The sequence below is a fragment of the Schistocerca cancellata genome, chromosome 6 (assembly GCF_023864275.1).
Source record: "Schistocerca cancellata isolate TAMUIC-IGC-003103 chromosome 6, iqSchCanc2.1, whole genome shotgun sequence".
Lineage (NCBI taxonomy): Eukaryota > Metazoa > Arthropoda > Insecta > Orthoptera > Acrididae > Schistocerca > Schistocerca cancellata.
In genome coordinates, this window is record NC_064631.1 from 257,808,709 (window position 1) to 257,829,590 (window position 20,882).

Here is a 20,882-nt window from a genome sequence, read left to right on the forward strand (position 1 = left end):
TAAATTTATTTATTTTCACACGACCGGTTTCCTCAGGTGTCGTACTGGAAATAGCAAAAGACGGTAACTAATTTTCACACGCCACAACACACATAAAAAAGAAAAGTGACTTTTTCCTAAAATGTTGCACAAACTTTTAAAAAACAATATTCTGACACTTGTAACAACTATCTACCATCATGATACAACAATTTTGTAGAACATTTCACCACAATAGACCACACTCAGGGAGGCAAACAGACATTTCTGGTAATTTTCACGGATAAATTCGTATTTGCGATAGTTAGTATGATGAGTTGGGACGACAGAAACATCCCTTCTACAGATACAGAAAACCAATTTTTAGCATTCGGTCCTATGATAATGAACTTTTTTTTAAAGATGTATCAACCCACCATAAAAGGGTGACGTTTTTAATTTTGAAATTTATATCTGTCATCAGATCACTCCAGTGTCCTCCGCGCCCACCATGGAGGTCTGTGCTTCACACCGAGCAGCCCTTGAGAGCCGCCATGTCAGACACTGGACGTGTGGAGGCGTCGCCGTCAACACGACGTCTCGAGAGATCCGTATGGCTGCCAGACTGTTCGACCGCGATATCGCGGCCAATACCACCTGAAACCACAGTTAATAATCCAATAAACCATCGGATTATTGAGATAACATTTTATCGTTATTTGTTTTATTTGGAGTGGCGGCTTTGTGGTAATGCAGGGGACTCGCATTCGGGTTGACTGCGGTTCAAGTTCTCTTCCGACCACCAAGATCTAGACTCCGGTGGTTTCTCTTAGTAGATTAAGGCAAACACATGGATGGTTCTTTCGGACTGAAACTCGATCGATTTTGTCCCCAATGCGAGCTCCATCTGTCATTACTCCTCCGTCGATGGAGGTGGGCTGGACCCGAATAATTCCATCTTATCTTTATTTGACCAAGAAACTGATGTGAGCAACATTAACTAAAAAAAAAGGAAACAAAAAATACGCAAAAAATCCAGGACCTTTGTGCTGACGGTTCACCACTGGAAACGTTTGGAGCCCATGGACCTATCCTTTAAAAATTTGTTAAGTTTACCTGCAATATCATTAGCACTAAGGATAATACTTAAGAGACTAGAGTGACTAAAAATCGCTGCTTTCAAGAGTAACAAATTAGTTCCTGTAAATTCGACACTTACACTTCACCTCACTGAGCCACATGTAATATAGCGCTACATAACACAGGAACTAAAACGTAATCAACATTTGATGCCCTCATCAGTTGAATAGCGTTCACTCATTAACGACTGTCTATACTTCTACTACACTGATCAGCCAGAACATTATGACCACCTACCTAACAACCAGTACGCCAACCTATAGCACGGATAACAGCGTTGACGTGTCACGGCATGGCTGCAATGGGGCCTTAGTAGGTCACTGGAGAGAGTTGGCACCACATCCGCACAAGCATATCACCTAATTCCAGGATATTCCATGGTGGGGGGAAATCAACTTGACACCACGTTGAAACACATCCCAGATTTATTCGATCGGGTTCAGCTGTGGCGAGATGGGACGGCCAACACATCAACTCGAACTCAGCTCTGTGTTTCCCTCCTGTGCCTGAACTGATCGACAGTAGGTCGGTGGTCACAATAGTCTGGCTGATCTGCATACGTGAATATTATATGATAGGTATGTGGACACACCACCTGTTAGTAACAGGAGCATGACAAGTTGCTTTGCAAGTGCCACACATAAATTGCAGACTCTTAGTGTTTTCACAGTAATGCTCCATTTCATAGAACTCCATTGGGCGAATAAGAGTTGATTAGCATGTGGATGCAACGTTATACCAGTAAACGAAGGAATTAATGCAACAAACGTATGCTCAACCTTGAGAACTAATCAGAATTCAGAGATGGTTCATGTCCACTGCTGAGTATATCGTGGGCACTATACCCCGCGATTTGTTGTAAAGTTAAATTTAACTTTCAGGACTATAGTAATGTTAGAGAGGAAAATGCTGTCACAGGAGGCACATGTTTATTTAAAAAAATCTATTTCACAAAAAGTAAAGAAAAGCCTTTTGGGACGTATGTGAGGGCTATGACGTAAGTCAGATGCGTGGCATATACGTCTGGATCATCTTGACGTTAGGATTTTGTCACAGTCTGGAGTATTCCGTAATATTCATGGCAGTATTGGTAACTACAAAATGAAAAAAAATTTGCCCCATAAAAAATAATGAAAAAGTTAAGAATATTTTGGGAATTTTAAGATATTTCGTTAGGTAACAATGATAAATAATTTACTTCCCAACTTCCTAAGGACTTTACATGAAACAATTACGCAAACACAAAAGAAGCAAACGTCATATAGTGATGGTTTGTTGCATACTAAATATGAAGATATCATCATTTGTGGCTGAAGCCCAATAGTATTGTTATTATTTACAGCACTTTTCATCAGTTGTAGCTAAGATTATGCTTTATTATATAGAGAAAAACTGATTAGAATTATATTTTATATTACACAGCTATCAAGATGCCTAGCACGAATATGCGAAACATGTTTGATACACACATGTAAATTCAGTAATAAAAGATTGAATAATCTCTCATGTCTATGATAAAGCACAGTTTAGTTCATGGTAGCTTCTAACTCTAGAAAGAATACACAGAAAGTCTAAATGGCAGCTAATAACTCCCGACCTACAACATAGAAGACTAGAATAAGGCGATGTAACGTAAAATTACTAGGCAATACATTACTGCAGTTGATAGTTTACAAATGTGGAAAAAATGTAAGGTGAAGCAAGTAATTCTTCTGCCTAAAATGCGGTCGGTATTTTGCAATACTATAACGGTATCGTAGTGTGAATTGATTCGTCACAATTTTCTAAATAACGTTCAGAATGTTCTTGGCAACACTGTGCTTAAGGTCTTGCAGACCTGAAAATATTTTTCCACAATTATGGCATAGCACGACTATCTACTGCTGAATACAAACAATCTTTCTCTCATACGCCATACACCTTTTTCACCGTGAATGCCATTTGACTTGCACATTTCAATAACTCTCTTCCGTATGGCTACAAAAACTTAGGTACACAGCTTCTAGATTTATTTTTTCTTGTGGTTTCGTTGAGTAGAGTGCTAGGTAAGTACCACTTTAATGTAATTTCTAAAAATATTACCACCAGAACATATAAGCTGACGGATTTTAGCTTATTATTTATTTGATACTCTTAAAATTTAATAAGCTCTACTCGAAACACGTGCGGGATAACCTAAGAGGCTAACCTATCGGGAGGACTCTGATCTCTCATTTCAGAAATGGAAATTCGTGATGGTAATATAACACAGCACACGAAGAAGTAGAATTTAAAAGGTAGTGAATGCCCTATTTGTTCAATGTATGGACGAACATAGGTTTCCAATATTCTGAAGATGTACAAGTTCTTTAAATTTCTGAACAGTTGATTTACGGTAATTGAAGGCTAATGAAACGACATAGAAATGAAAATTTAAGAAGACTTAAGCGAATGTTTAACTTTTATGGGAGTGCTACTATGGGCACAAGAATCAGCAAAGCAATTGAAAGTGCAGTAAAGTAGCTGAATTAAAACCAAAGTAATGGTTCACACATCTCTATTGCTTTTGTGGTGTCTCAGGTGGATTCGATACAGGTTTGATATTCGGCAGCTCTTAGAACTCGTTACATGAGATCGCATCAGTGTTGCTTCAGAACGTTCCGTCTTTGGATTAATGAACTCAAATACAGCCTTAGTTTCAGAATGGCTACACTTATTTCTATTACTTCACTAGAATCGGAAAAGATCTCCTGCAGCATTGTTACTTAACAACACGATGCTCTTAATTATTATGTCATATACAACTGCCTTTCAAACAAAAAGTTCCTATTTCCTTCACAATAAATGTATTGTTGAGACGTCTTGCAGTCAATTGTCAAAGTATACCGAATTATAGAGTAATTTCCAAATCAACTGCATTCTGGAGCACTGCTATTTGCCGTAGTCGGATACTCTCAGAGAAACTTTGGGCGTGTTGCAAGGAAAGTTTTGCTATCTAACCGCAAATTGTAAAAATGCAGCTAGTGAAATAAATACAATTCGCCAGTATCACATAACACACCTCATGACAAAAAGTGCAGTAATCGCCAACAGTATTTGTAGTTAATTCACTTTCTGTAGTAGTGATTTCTAAAGAGTGTTCTTTAACCCATAAAGGGACTAAAATTATACTCAGTTCTATCGTCAGCTGACATCCAACGAAGTACGTGCTTTTCCTCATCGTAGTGCTTTTATACATTTCATGTAGTATAACTAAAACGGGAGATCAACGTCGATCATTTTGTAGAAGCATTTTCACACACGTCTTCCGGCGACAATCCACGAAATTACCTTCAAAGTCTAAATCACTTTCCACAGTATGCGCTCTCGTAAGTAACCCGTCCCAGGTGGGAGTAGAGCAAGTCGACAACGCTCTGGCTTCATCTCGCTCGACTGTAGGGCACTGCCGACAGTATTCAGTATTACATCACTGTAAACGCAAGCTAACTAGTCGATATCTGGTGTCATGGCATCCACGCTCTCGATATTTATTGCTTGCAGGTGACCTTGGAAAAGACCAAACGGAGCGAGCTGATGTTTGCCTACATAATTTAACAGTGATGCTTAAATCTGTGGCAATAACTGTGAGCTTTAATATCGTTACAGCACCACAGTACATCGCTCGAGAATTTCAACCGATAAATTTACCTCACACGTTAAATTATTGGCAACCTGCGACATAATAACGTATTAAGTCTTTACTAAAATGATTAACAGCTGTGCCCGGCCGTGACGTGGTCTGGAGATGACAGTCGCCGCTGTGTCAGCCCCTCCCCTGTTTTTAGCTGTCTTCTGTTAAGTCATTTGGGACTGACGTACAGTCGTTTTTTAACTCCTCTCTGTCTTCGTGTTTTATAACTTTGACTTGGGCGCGTATGATCCCAGTTGTTTTCTGCGACCTAAAGCAAAACCAAACCAAACCCTCCCCTCCTAAGGCCAACCAGGAGCGCACTGTCCCGGCCAGATGTACGGCACTGTGTAACAAATATGGTGAATTACTGGGGTAAACGAGAGCCTACGATAACAACTGTCCACTTTGACCAATGACGTCATCACAAGCCTCAAAATGCAACACAAATTTGATTTAAAAATGGATATCAAGACGTCATAATCACCAGTATCGATACAGAGAGCAAGAAATTGCAGAAATGGACAAAACGCAGTAACATGTATTCACCAAAATATAAAAATCAAATTCGTAAACATAGAAATTCTGAATAATAAATATTGGGCCTGACGAGGAAACTAGGCAAATTGGAGAGAGAAATTCTCATATGAAAGTCACGGTATCGTGGAAATACTAAAGTATATAAACCAGAACAACAAGAAAATACGATGAAGAATAGGACGCAGAGGTTGTCAACGAAAAAAGCAAAAATAAACCAACAAATTAGAGAGGTTAAACTGGTATCGAAGAAATCACGCCACGTATACAACTAACTGAAAAGCCAGACACCAACACAGGAAACCTAAATGTAATATCGTACAGAATGCGGAAAAGCAATACCAAAACACATCGAGGATGCTAACGAAATATGGCAACAAGCATATCACTTACCTATATAGCTTGACCGGTTACTCCAGTATCGATACAGAGAGCAAGAAATTGCAGAAATGGACAAAACGCAGTAACATGTATTCACCAATAGAGCTCAACAGAAAATCGCAGAATCCTTGAAACTACTCGTGAATACTTTTGGTACCACATAGACGTGAGTTGGTACGCGCTAACCTGGAGCTGGCCACTTTATTCTGTCGTCTATGCAAATGAACAAATTCTGGTACACCTTGTACATTAATTTCAATTACTGACATGGCGTTCTTCTCACTGTACGTTACAATAACCGGCCTTCATTTACAATAATTTTCCAAAGACTTACGTTTTAGGTAATTTTCGAAATATCAGCTTTCCTTATTTCAGTGATATTACTATTACTGTTCACTAAGTTATTGATTTCATTCCATTACATGCTGGGTCACATTTGAAAAAATATGTGTCGAAGTTTACGTAAATTATAATCACTGTGTACTCACGTTACCAAGACAACCAAAGATAACGTTTAAACTCTAGTCGATTAGGAGCGTAAGCGGAGTACAGAGTAAACTAATATTTCTCTTAAGTAACCAAACTTGAGTATTCAGTAGTATGCCCACTCCATCAAAAACTGAAACGGTCTCTATAAATGTAATGCAAACAACAAACATAGTATAGACTGACACTATCAGCACCCCTAAGGAAAACAAACCAACGCTCCGCACACGTATGACGTCACCCGTCTCAACACCAGTACATAACAGCTCAAGCCTGATAGGCGATATCGAAGTCTCAGGTTGAGGCAATTACTGTTTGTCATATCGCCTGCAATCTGTCTTTCCCAAATCAATTTCTTTTACTTGTTAATTCTGCAGCTCGGCACTGCAATGACTCCTGATGCTTGTCTCGTGCCGACAGAAGTTTGTCACCTGAAACAACAAACAGTCTTTGCAGCTGATTCACTATTCCGTTTCAACCTGCTGGTGATAGACATCTCCATGTTTGTACGAAGGGATGCATGTGATGATAAATATATGTCCCGCTCAAACTCATAGGGCGAGCCATGCAATTTTTGTGACTCTCTTAGTCTTCGCTTTGGTTACATGTTATCGGAAGGCTCTGTACGAATAATTTCCTGTCTGTACTCACCTCACGGCGCTTAGCGCTAGAATTTTGTGGCTTTTGCGCTGCGCAAATTTCTGCTGTTTCTCAAATCATTCCTGGTGTTACCAACTTACTAATAAGTGAATAATTCAAGAAACTATAGCCCAAATTAACTTTTCCAGTCTAACATAAATGCTCACTTCCAGTATAAGCTTCCCCATCGAACTAGTTCCTTACTACACTGCAGAGCAATGAGAAGTTATATGTGGGTAGCCATAGAATACCTTTACTGCATGCAGATTTCTTGTGCTTCTTGAACGGAAGTCACATACAGGAATACATTCAGCCGAAGAATGAAGTACTGGCCATAGCTCCTCTTTTATCAGCACCTTCTCGTAAGAAGCTGGCGCAGTGAAAGGTGCTAAGCGACCAGATAAAAGGGCACCTCAACCTCGTTTCCAAAAAAACACACATAGTTATTGGCCTGTATCACTGATGGCGTTCGGTTCCAGAAATGTGGAACATGTTTTACGATGACGCATTACGACCCTCTTCGAGATGGAGGAAGATGTTCTACAAAAATCATTATGGGTTCCACAGACAGACATCCAACGATATTCATTTCGGTATCGTCATCCATAAGATCCAGAGCAGAAGAGAATGGGACCCGGGCTAATGCTGTTATCCTTGACTACGCACTGTCGCACTCCTGTTTAGTGAACGAAATATGAGCCAGTAGCGGATCGTCCCGTGACGAAAGGAGCAGTGGACCCCATAGATATATTCAACTAATAGAATTTTATGTGCGTGTAGATTTTAATTTTAAAATCATCCATTCTCCGACAGATAATTATTTAGTTAGATAATGAAACCCTCCGACGACGTCCACAGTCATCCTTGAAACTAATGGGCAGCTCTCACTTGCTCCGTTCGGCGCATGCGCAAAATCTGGCTCTGCACCACCGAAGACCGCCTTCCAACAGCTTAGTTTGTCTGCGAGGGGTGGAGAAGGGAGAGGGAGCAGTAGGTGTCTCCTGTCCTCAGCACTGGAGGAACCCTCCGCCTTGTGTCCGCCATGGCGCTCCCACTGTTGAACCTCACGGAACAACGGTACCTTTTCCTCCCCAGTAGTTCCTCCAATGTGACATTTCCCTAACTTGTGACATCTGTTTTGCCATTGATCCCTGGGGGCAATGGTATTTCTGAAACTAATAAAACAGCAGGATTCTAGTCAGCGACGACATGTTGGAATTTTATCGTTTTTGTTGCACTTAAGTAAGAAATATTGGATCAGCGTTAACTGTTTATTACGCGGGAAGATTCGATGTACAGTGGTAAGTTTGTAGGCGTAAGTTATCAGACGTGCAGTGTCGACAATTTGAAATCATATGTGTAATTTTCCAGTTCAGAGATTTAGGGAAACATTTGTTTCACTTTTGATGGAATATAAGCTCTTTGTCAAGGACTTATGGAGACTGACGCCGAAAGTCAAGTTAATCGAGGAAACTACGAACAAAAATACAGAAATTCTAAGAATGTACGAGAAAGTAAATTGGGTATCTGCGTGTGATATCACAAATAAATGTGATTGTTTTCCGTGATAGTTGTTTGCAAAAGAAAACGCTGGATGCGAAATGATTTGGATGCTACAAGGCGTTGATGATATCAGAAATTTCTGAAAAAAAAGTGACTGGACAACTAGAACACACTGTTTTAGGGAAACGGCGTATTACACAATAACTGGATAGTGTTTGTAGGCAGCCAATTGAAAGACATAATGATGAAATTCGCAAATATGATTATACAATCTCTAAGACTGCGTGGTCTATTGTACTTTTTGGTGTTTCCTAGCTCGCATTTCGTAGACTTTACTGATGCAGTGACTCATCAAATCTAGGAATTTCCCGCCGTCTGCTAGATTTCATTGCTGAATATGATACCGTGCTTAGCGATCGTTTTTCGAAGGGTACTGTTTTCAGAGTCTTTTGTAAACATATTCAAAAGTTGATTGTTTCTTGTATGCTGCACGTTTACCATGAACGTGTAAAAAAGATAGTTGCTGTTACTGATTCTCTCAGCAGTTATCGCAGATAAGACAGTGACATTTAAACGATGTCACTGTTACTCACAGTAATAAGATGTTTTCTCTGAGGGTAAACCAGTAGCAGAGTTTTACATTTACCCCACGCCTCGTGAAAAGGATCTAATTCGCTTAGCGAAACTTCGCTGCCTACTGTGGATAATCCAAATAAAGTTATTTCTCAGAGCTACAATTGATCAGGTGTTTGGTGTGGTCGTCGTTCGGGTGTTCAGACTCTTCTCAATGAACTTTTTGAACCAGCCTATATTGTTCGTTGTTATGCCGGTAAATCGGAACTCATTGTAACCTAAGCGAAGAGTCAGAATATGGACGTTAGAATTATTTGTTAGCCATAGTGATATTCGTAGATTTACCCATAGTTCTTCACAGCGGATAACTGTACTAATTGAGATAGTGAGCAGGGAAGTCCTCATGTTTCCAACACGCGGTGGAATTTTATACCAAGAACTGTGCAATTGTGTATGAAAATAATGTCTCGTAGAATGCCTGGAGGAAACCGAGCTTCCATCACGACAAATCACTACAATTACTTAAACAACAGATCTCTGTCTGAAATTAAGGCACTCACAGCTTTTCAATTTTGGTTGCCTGTATTTACAATCATACTGTGCCAACGTTGCTTTGTACTGCCAATTACAAAAATAAGTAGTTGACCCACAAAGTGTACAACAAGGAGTAGAACATTGCAAAAATATACCCGAGGTAACATCTCTGACATGATTTCGACGTACAGCGAGCCGCTCCATCCTGCGAAGAGGTAGACACAGGACAACGAATTCCAAAAACTGTTATTTTAAAAGAAGTTTGAGATCAAATTATCGCTCAAGTTGCTGAAAACTTTGAATTTACCGGATATCTCGTCACTGGAAAACTAATTTAATTCTGAAAAGTGTATTTGGTAAGCAAATCTTTTTCTGAAACATTGCTGCTGAGGTCTTGCAAAATATATCCCATCCTTCAATGCAATAAGCTTAGAACAGAACTTCAGATACTAAACATGAGGAATGAATTTAAAAATTTCAGCAATTACTGTTCGAAAATAATTTGCAGATACGTTTTAGTCAAACAAATGAACTCCTGAAATCATTGTTACAACACCGGCGATTTCACCTGATGCGGAGCGATCTTCCTCCACCCTGAAGAGAATAAAAGCTATATCTGCGAAATTCTATGAATCAATAGCTAACTGTTAATAGCAGTAGCAGCGCTGTCTATCGAGAACGACTTGGCAGGCAGAGTCAAAGAATTCAGTGATTTGCTTCATGGATAGAGTCTCTGCTCTTATTGAGTGGAGAATGGATTTTTCGTGCAAACATTCACCGTAAGGTGTGTGTATTTACGTAGAGCAGTTATTTTTTTTATTCATTATTAAACCATATATGTTATTCGCCTGAAACTTTGTAGACCATCTTCCAGTAAACACCATAGAAAAATCTCTGCTAACCACAAGCGAACTGCAAGCTTACCGAGTAGCAGACTAAATGACTGGTTTCAGGAAATTCTAGCAAACAGAAATCAAAAGGTGCAACTTAAGAGGGAAAAATCGATATGTGTAAAGGTAATTTTAGGCGTAAGCCAAAGGGCTTCTACAGGGCTATTAATGTTTGCAATACTCTCTGTGTAAATGACGTAGCGGATAACGTCAAAAGCTCCACGCGTCTGTTCGCAGACGATGCTCTTGTCTACAGGAAGGATGAAACGCCAGACTACTGAATCGAAATGCAGGAAGATCTGGAAGCAGTCAAGATTGGTCTAGATGACCCTAAACGTAAGTAAATGTAACGTATTGCACGGGCATGGAGTGAACAGATTGACGAGAAAACATTAGATACAATAATAACCTGAAAATGGCTTAGAATGTCCATCCCATGCGGACTAAAGAGGCAAGACCACAAAGATATACTGGAACAGTCTAAAGAGAATTACATCATCCACAAGAGAAGTGGCTTTCCAAACACTCGTTCGGCAATTGCTTGAGTATTTGTCATCAATCTTGGACGATTAGCAGGTAGGATTACTAGAAGACGGACAGAAGATGCGATGAAGAGTCACGCGTTTCATCATGGGGTCGTTGGTAAGCGTGCGCATTACTGATATACTCGATAAATACCAATCGCAGGCGCTGTAAAAGAGTTGTAGAGCATCGCGGAGAGGTTCACTTTTGGGGATTTAGAGAATGCGCTTCCAAGAAGAGCCGGGCGTCACATTATTTTCTCCTGGAGAAGATTCTCGAAATGATCATAACTAGAAAATTATGTACCAAAAGTACCCTCTGCCACACAACATAACGTAGCTTAAGTGCACACGTAGAACCTTAAAGTTCTGTCTCACCACGTTCTGCTCCCATTAGTTGAAAACGGCGGTGTGAGCACAGTGATACACGTGTCTCGTCTCAGCTTCGCATACACATCTGAGATAAAGCTCAACACGTCTATAACAGGTCATAGTGTTCAAAAATGGTTGAAATGGTAGTAAGCACTATGGAACTTAACGTCTGCAGTCGTCAGTCCCCTAGACTTAGAACTACGTAAACGTAACTAACCTAAGGACATCACACACATCCATGCCCGGGGAAGGATTCGAACTTTCGACAGTAGCAGAGCACGGTTCCGGACTGAAGCGCCTAGAACCGCTCGGGCACATCGGCCGGCTCACAGTGACCAGTTCGTGTCTTAGTCTCACAATAGTTTGGTAGCACCAGAAGTAGGCAATAGTGATCACACACTAAATGGAATGTACTGTGCAAATTCCTAGGGGTCTTGCTGGATAACAAGTTAGAAAGGGTCAACACGTAGGTAATTAAGAAGCTCAGTTCATTTTGTTTTACCCTTAGAAAAATATCCCATTGAGCTGCCTAAAAGAGAACTGTGTCGTCTCATTTCCATTGCTTTCCATTAGATTCTCTTAACCTACCAGTAAACCACTCACACCTTAAGGAATCGAACTTTCATGTATAAAACAGCTTGGAACGTCTGATTATATTACAAATAATTTCATGTTTCTAATATTTGATTTTAAGCATCTAACTGTGAAACAGTTAAGGGAAAGTTTGAAATTGTGCTTAAAGTTTATTGGAAGTCGCTGAGTTGTAGCATTCTCGAATACTGGATGAATGTAATCTGGATATTTGTACACCGTCAGCTTGCTGCCTCAAGATAAATACGTTATTTCTATTAACTGTTTTTGCTTCGTTAATTTGTACTATATCTTGTTTCACATCCCTCAATTTTCTGCTTTTCTACGAGGTCTGCACGGTGAACGAAAAAATTCACTGTCACGTTGGGTTTAAGAGACGAACCAAATATAGAAACTAGCAGTCACATCACGCACAGTGTGTCTCGTGGCTTGTGATAGGTGGAGAACGACAATGATCTTGCTACGCCGATATTTACATTCTGATGATGAAAACGAAGGGTTTTTATATAAACCTTTGTTTTACAAACAAAAAGTACTGGTCGCTGGATAACTTTTCGAAATGAAATGCTGTTGCAGAATTTAGAGGAACCGTTGAATCATACTAGAGCAAAAAGTACACTGCAGTATCCTAACGAAGTGACTTCGCTTTTGGGTCTGTGTGGTATATCTGGGAAGGGTCTGCGCATATTAACGGTTATTCAGTAGCTGGTCAACCCGTTGCTAGGTGGAACAAGTTGACCATAAGTGTGCTCGAAGACGCGCGTGTCTGTTGGCTAGCAGTCAGCGGAGACGGCCAGCGCGATTGCCTAAAATGGCACGCGGGATAAGTTCTGTGGAAATCTGTTTGGTGGCTTGCTCTGCTTCAAGTCCTAATGTTCAGAACAAATTAGCTTTATTGTCTTCTTTAGTGCTGAGAGATGCATCTGACTGAACTGTGCAGGTAGTATTCTTCAAGGGTTATTGAACTGAAACTGACATCCGAAACCGTGCGAAGCTACGCGCAGGCAGGCAGCCTATCAGACAGCTACGCCAGCTTGGGAGCCATAGTGCGTACCATCAAGGAAAGCTACTGCAGATCTCACTCCGGGTGACAAGGGCTTTCTAGACGTTAAGAACAGAGCTTTCTTTCTTATTTCGTCTCGACATCACAGGAATATGGTGAAATCCATGCTATTGTGGTGCCTGCTAAATGAATATGCTGCCACAGTAATGCTTGGACGAGCCATAAAAAACCCTCACGTATGTAGTTTTAGTAGTAGTCATTACTTATAGAGTGAGTAGATGTATTTATCCACGTAACCTCTTTTAGTTCTTTTCACGATTACTTACTGGGCCACAGCTGCTCGTATCGACAGTTTACCAAGAAACAAGATGTATGAAATTAACTTGCTCTTTAAAATAGACGTTTTATAACTTAAGCGTCACTATCGGCTTCTAAATTTCGATTTATCATGACCATTAGAAACCTACATAACTGCGGAGACATCGTCTGTATTTGAAGCAATCAATCTGGGAAATAAAGCACACTCTAACCCGTCGTGAAATTATTCCTACGCTACTAATCGAAGTGGTTTTGATATGCCTGGGTCAAACTTGCCCCAGACCTCAGTCCCTCATATCATACGCACGGTCGGTAGATGAGTCTCATCGTTACGTTATTTTACTGCGCTCTTTTGAAGTCTTCTCTGCGGCCAGCAGCCAATAATTAAAGTGACAAGCACACAGAGTGGTAAGCAGTTGTGACATGACATTCACCACTGTCAACGTGCCTGATGGATAACCTAAGCAGCGCGTATGATTGTACATTGCACAAAAAATATATTAACCCATTGTCAGTGTTCGAAACCATCTAACAAGAAATATTTAGAGTAGACGATTCGCGTCTGTTCATTCCGTATCGCAAACTATCGCCTCAGTCCAAGAAGTTTCGAGACTGGATTGAAAAAAAAGAGAGAAAAGTTAAGATGGTGTTTTCAATCCTTCATATGCCCTACATATTCTCCCACCACTTGAGTAGAAGGCACAGAACCTCCATAGAACCAGGTGGAACTGTGAGAAAAGTCCTTCCATGGGAAGTTGTTCAGCTCGCCCCTCACAACCATGGCTTCATCGACCCTGGCGTATCATCATAGAGCTTTTCTGCAGTTTTGTGGTAGGTTTATATTGGAAACACGAAATCTTGTCACCCAGGACGACGTTCTCCAGAAAAAAATCCAATTTTACAGTTTCAGACAAGTCGTGGTATGGGGCCAGCGTTACTGTTCCTTCATTCGAGAGTAGAGGAGGATAACATTTCTAGCAACTAGGAAGGTGCAATGCTGCACCTGTTATAAAAATATGTGTGAAAAGAAAGAATGCATAAGAATTGGTATCAAAATGTTACACCTTAAAAATAATGTCAAGAAAGAATGGAAGAGAAATATTCGTGTTCACACACTGTTTTACCCAGCTAAAAAAAGAAGACAAATCACAGATAACCTACAGAAATCACGTATAGAGACAGGGAACAAATCAACCACAAACACACATGAGGACAGAGAATAAATCAACTACAAATGCCTGTCACAACAAGGGAGGACTTTGGTGAACTAACTATAGAATAGCTTATTGAATACATTCAGGAAATTAAACCTATAATAAAAAAATTTTGTGCTAGGAAGTCATTAGCCGGCAGTGAGACACGAGAAGAGATCTTGAAATATCATTTTATACTATCAAATGCACTATAAGGTAGATAAATATTTAAATTGTACTCCAAAATAAACTTAACTTCCTGATTAAAAAACATTATAATTGATCTATTTTGTCGTTTCGCCTTCAAAATTTTTATTTTAATGAAGCAAATGTAAACAACCGAAACGTATCTTGGCTAAACTAGCAGTAAAGAATAGGCTCAAGTGAATTAACCAGTATTTATTCTCAGTGCACTGAAACCACATGAATTTTTCTTTACCGTTTGTTCTCATTTCCTTCCTCGATCACTATCACGTTTTCTCCTTAATATAAACTTATATTTATGATATAAACCTTTTATTGCAGTGGCATGTGGTAGTTTTATATTGATACACCTATTTCCAACACTACAAGATTACTGCTCTACAACATATATCTTTCATAATTTAAATCAGCATTGTATTTATTATTCTGAATGTAGAGCTGCTACCTATATCATCTGCTTACTAAATACCTTAATTGATATCTGACAGTATCACACATCATGAAGCGTTGCATTTCTTATCTCACCTTTTCAAAACTACCAACATATTAAAGACAAATAGACAATCTTCACACAAGTTATAACATCACGTCAAAAAATTAAATTCCTAAGGAAAACTAAGGAGAATGAAATGTCTTCTACGTTTTATTTGATCTCTCATTACCTTTGGACCTTCACTTTGGCAATATTACTTTCATGAATTCATTATGTCCCTGAATTTAATTTTCATTAACTTTCGTATTGCCTCCTAAAAGGAAAAATTATATCATATGGAAAGAATATTTTCACAAGGAAATGTATCTCCATAACTTAATCTTATAACAGTAAAACATGAACTCTATTGCCACGGCAGAAAAAATAAATTTAAGAGAAACATTTCCTGTAATTCTTATATTACACAGAAATATTCTCTGTCTTCTTCTTCTTTATCTTCGCCACTCGTGCATGTCTCAATATCTTTCATTAGTTCCTTCCATTTTTAGCCAAACCACAGATGAGCGATGATTTATTCGTTCGGTGTACCATACTTTAAAATAAATATTTTGCTTTGACTTTCATTGTAGTCATGAATGTCATAAACATATATAAAGACGTTTAAATACACAACAAAGTAATATCTACAAAATAGCTTATATTCAAGGTACTACAATGCAATATATGTGACTGAAAATAAAATAGTAAGAATTACAGCAGTGTACATTCCACAGTTGAATAATAGCCAATTGGGTCAAAGTATTTAGATGTGTATAAAATACAAAAATAAAAAATACACTTCAACTGTTGTTACTAAATTATGTTTCATCTTATCAGTAAATGATTTCACATATGTGACGTGGTAATGTCCTTCACTCTGATGTGTACATAAAGTATCAACATCTACAGCACTGTCGTGTCTATTCTATGGATGTGGTATGTACATTATAAACAAGAGAAATTTGTGACTCAGATTTTTTACTTTCTGTGATATGCAATGAAATTACGCTAACACTTTCTGTCTAATATATAATTTCTTTACATTTAATTTTGCATGTTGTATTTCCTTCCCCTTTTCAGCAGCTCTTTTGATGTTACTAAACGACAAGGGGAAGCGCTTCATTGTGACGTAATCATTGTGATGTCGGGGAATGTACAAGTTCTTTAACAGAATCTGGCAGCTGATTATTGTTCAACACAACTACAACAGGTAGCGAAATAGAATCATGGTGTAGCTCATTAAGAATGTTATCAAACACGTTGATATATTTGTCCCACATATGATGGTGGCAAGGACAATAAATTACAGAGTTTGTTAGTTCTTTTGACAGTACGTTCAACCACATAGGACGCTGGCCAGTATATAGCAATGAAGATAGATTTAATCTGGTGACGATGCAAAATACATAACAAATTGTGTAAACGAAATTGGGAACCTCTGTCTATAAATGACAAATGTCACATTTCTTCCAGAAAATTTTTGACAACTGCAGCAGGGACTGTCTTTGCTGTGGGTTTCCACAAAAGAGTAAGTGAAATAAATTTATAAGTTAAGTCAACTCCAAAAAACAGAAATCTATTATTGAATCTAATGGTTGGTGCCAGAAAATCGACAGTAGTTATTTTTTTTTAGTTTAGCAGGAATAATAGAAAAAAATGGACTACTGAGGGAGATAGTGTGTGGTTTAGCTTTTTGACAAAGTCTGCATCTGTTCAGAATATTACATATTCTTTTTTTCCATTTTATTAAAACGGGAAGTCATACGAAGTTTGTGAAAATGTTTCCTTGAACCAAACTGGGTATACCAGATGATTTTACTCACAAGATCGTCAGTTATGCATAAACCCAAAGAGGAATATTTATAGGACTACTTTTGGAAATACACTCCACGTAACGCTGCCTTAATGCAGTGTATGCTTTTTCCTGCCATTTCCCTTTCACACCCTTCCTGACACATTGGGCGGACTTCAGTTTCTAATACATTCGTGAGGTAACCCGGTTCACTAATGCTGGTTCATTCATTGCCATTCACTATGTACCAATGTGGAAGTGTGACATGTTAGTACAGCGGCGATATCACCTTCCAGATTTTGAGATGGATGTGTAAATAGTATGTGACATTATACAAACCGTTCCACCTGGTACACCAGATGTATGAGGTAGGTGATATACAATTATACATAATCAGTAGTGTAAGACTCTCAATATTACTGAACCATCTGTTTTATAACTCAAGCTGTAGAATAAGGGAATTATCTACAGAAGGATGAAGCGATTAACAGACACTGTGGAGGGGGAAGATGAAGTTAGTGCTACTGACCTTACGAAATATTTTTGGAAGATGCCCTTAGTTTGACAAATGTAAGAATTCGTGGAGCATTACTCACTCCATACTACATTTTTGGAAGAAAGTTTCAGAAAGGGATTAGCAGATTTTTTTGTATTTCTGTGTTAAGAAAAAATTTCTGACAATATTAATTAAAATATTCTCTTTGTAATTGTGAAGTTAGACTAGAGATGAATTACAGTGAGTGGAAGAGTATCTACAACTTGTACAAAAACAAGACAACAATTGTAGGAGTTGTGGGACATGAGAAGAAGTAAAGAAGAGAGACATTTTTGTAGGCGATCCCCCACGATATTTCATCAATAAACAAAGTAAGTAGTAAAGGAAATCAAGAAAATATTAAAAAAAGTAAAAGAAACAAAATCGTTGCCGCTGACCCTGTACTTTCGCCAGACACCAAAAATCGTAGAAAAAATATCGTGAAAGGTAAGGGAGTGTATTTGAATCAAGTCTATTGATTCTGAGGGAAATAGATTAGAAAATGTACTACACAGGCTCTGATATTTGCATAGAAATAGAGTTCGGCTTAGAAGGAAATGAAGGTGGTGAAAGTTATAGGGGGCGGTGGAAGACTGAATACATTAAGCAGGCCAGTGATTGTATGTTGAGTAGTTAACAAAGGTGAAGTGACATGCATGCAAACGTCGTGAGAAATATAAGATTCTCACAAGTTTCATTTTTATGACAATTCATGCATAATATATTGTAATGGGTGTAGGTGTTCTCTGGTTGAGGTTTATCGGTCAGGGTGAGGTAAAAGCCGCTCATTGATAGCAGGAACCAGATCCAGAAGAATTTTACGCAGATTGTGGTCGTTTTGGAATGTTTCTTAAAATATACCAAACTTTATGCTTTACCCAAAACCTCTAGTAAAAGTATGCTCAAGAAATTAAAAGATGTCTTTTTTGTGAATGTTAATCAGTCGCACTTCGTTGTTATTGATCGTGACAGACCGTTGATTCATATAAAAATTGTGGAAGAAATTTATGGAAGACAGTAACGATAAACAGGTCCATATTTCTCCCAACTGACTTTCCAACCCTGTGAAGTGCGTAATGCATGAACTAGTACGTATATTTCGTTCATATTGTGGTAGACATAATAAGAAATGGTGGTAAAAGCCATAGGTCCTTTAGACTCTTTTCACAAGCCTATCCGTGTCTGGACAGGGTGTCAGTCTGAGAATGTTTTATTTCATGAAAAGTCATGTAATGTTTTCAGCAGTTTATAACAAATTTTGCCGCTCGGCGAACGCTCAATAGGAGAATTGCGTCGCTAAGTCCTAGAAGACATGAACTAGAAAGCTGAAGCCCGATAAAAGATGCATACCTAGTCAGTAAAGCTTGTTGTTTATGAAGTTGATTAGCGGGTTACGGTGAGAACACATAATACGAAAGACATTTGAAGATCCCACTACTATTTTACAGCCAGTTCGTATAAATAAACATGTGCATTCCAATAGTTTATACTTGGAATATATTAACTCTGGTAAATCATATGCGTTGCAACACGTAGGAAATGTAAAGCTCTATCACAAGAGTGAATGACTTTATTCACACTATAATTATGTATTTCTTTGTGTTTTAAGCATTCATCGAAACTTTGATAGACGGACCTTAACCAGCAACTACGTGATTGTTGCAAATGTTGTAACTCCCTGTGCAAATAAGTCACTTGTCAGTAAGATGAGGCATCGGATGAGACACAAAGACGAGCTGCTGATATATATATATATATATATATATATATATATATATATATATATATATATATATATATATATATATATATATATAATGTTTTGCAGTAGTAGCCCTTGGGCGGCCTGATCGAGGCATGTCATCGACAGTTTCGATCTCTCTGTATCTACTCCATGTTCGGACAACAACGCTTTGGTTCACTCCGAAACGCCTAAACATTTCCCTTCTTGAGAGCCCTTCCCGGCAGAACGTAAAAGTGCAGACACGTTCGAACGGCGGTATTGACCATTAGGCATGGTTGAAGCGCAGACAACACGAGCCGTGTACCTCCTTCCAGGTGGAATGACTGGAACTCATCTGCTGTCAGACACCCTCCGTCTAATGAGCAGTGCTCATACATGGTTGTTTACACCTTAGGACTGGTTTAGTGACATCTCTGAACAGTCAAAGGGACTGTGTCTGTGATACAATATTCACAGCCAATGTCTCTCTTCAGGAGTTCTGGGAACTGGGGTGATGCAAAACTTTTCTTGATGTGTATATGTAAGCGATTCTACAGTGTTCAGCCAGCCAATGATGCACGCACATTTCGCATACACTGTCCAGTCATGTAATCTTAAGACCTGTCAAAAGCCTGAATAACCATCTTTTGCAGCATGGGCCGTTGAGAGACATGCAAGAAGCGAGTTATTGAGGTTCTGTACAGAAACGGGAGCCAATCCGACTCCAGTGCGTGGCCAATTGCAGTAGGTTTGTCGGTTGTGGATCCATGGCGCCAACGGCCCGATCGGGATGGTCCTAAAGACCCTTGATTGGGTTTCAATTGGGAAGTTTTGTGGCCAGAGGAGTACAGTAAAATTTTTGTAAAGTCTCCTCGACAGTTCTGTAATGGCTTTATCGCTATGGAGGCCGAGTTGCCACTTTTGTTACGGTAGGCCGAATTTGTGAGTTCGTGAAACGGCTACCGGTTCAGTACACCGCTAAGACAGTTTCTCCCTGCCACTATTACACAGCTATTCCCCAGGGTCAGGTAAGAGGATAGGAGAACGAAGGTTGTACAACACTCCAAATACCTAGTAACGAAGTCACACAAATGAATTTAAAAGGTTTGTTTACTTGTGTGACTTGTTGAATGATTAAGTCTGCAACACTGCATATGTTGTTGTTGTTGTTGTTGTGGTCTTCAGTCCTGAGACTGGTTTGATGCAGCTCTCCATTCTACTCTATCCTGTGTAAGCTTCTTCATCTCCCAGTACCTACTGCAGCCTACATCCTTCTGAATCTGCTTAGTGTATTCATCTCTTGGTCTACCTCTACGATTTTTACTCTCCACGCTGCCCTCCAGTACTAAATTAGTGATCCCTCGTTGTCTCAGAACACGTCCTACCAACCCATCCCTTATTCTAGTCAAGTTGTGCCACAAGCTCCTCTTCTCCCCAATTCTATTCAATACCTCCTCATTAGTTATGTGATCTACCCATCTAATCTTCAGTATTCTTCTGTAGCACCACATTTCGAATGCTTCTATTCTCTTCTTTTCTAAACTATTTATCGTCCACGTTTCACTTCCATACATGGCTACACTCCATACAAATACTTTCAGAAACGACTTCCTGACATTTAAATCAATACTCGATGTTAACAAATTTTTCTTCTTCAGAAACGCTTTCCTTGCCGTTGCCAGTCTACATTTTATATCCTCTCTACTTCGACGATCGTCAGTTATTTTGCTCCCCAAATAGCAAAACTCCTTTACTACTTTAAGTGTCTCATTTCCTAATCTAATTCCCTCAGCATCACCCGACTTAATTCGACTACATTCCATGATCCTTGTTTTGCTTTTGTTGATGTTCATCTTATACCCTCCTTTCAA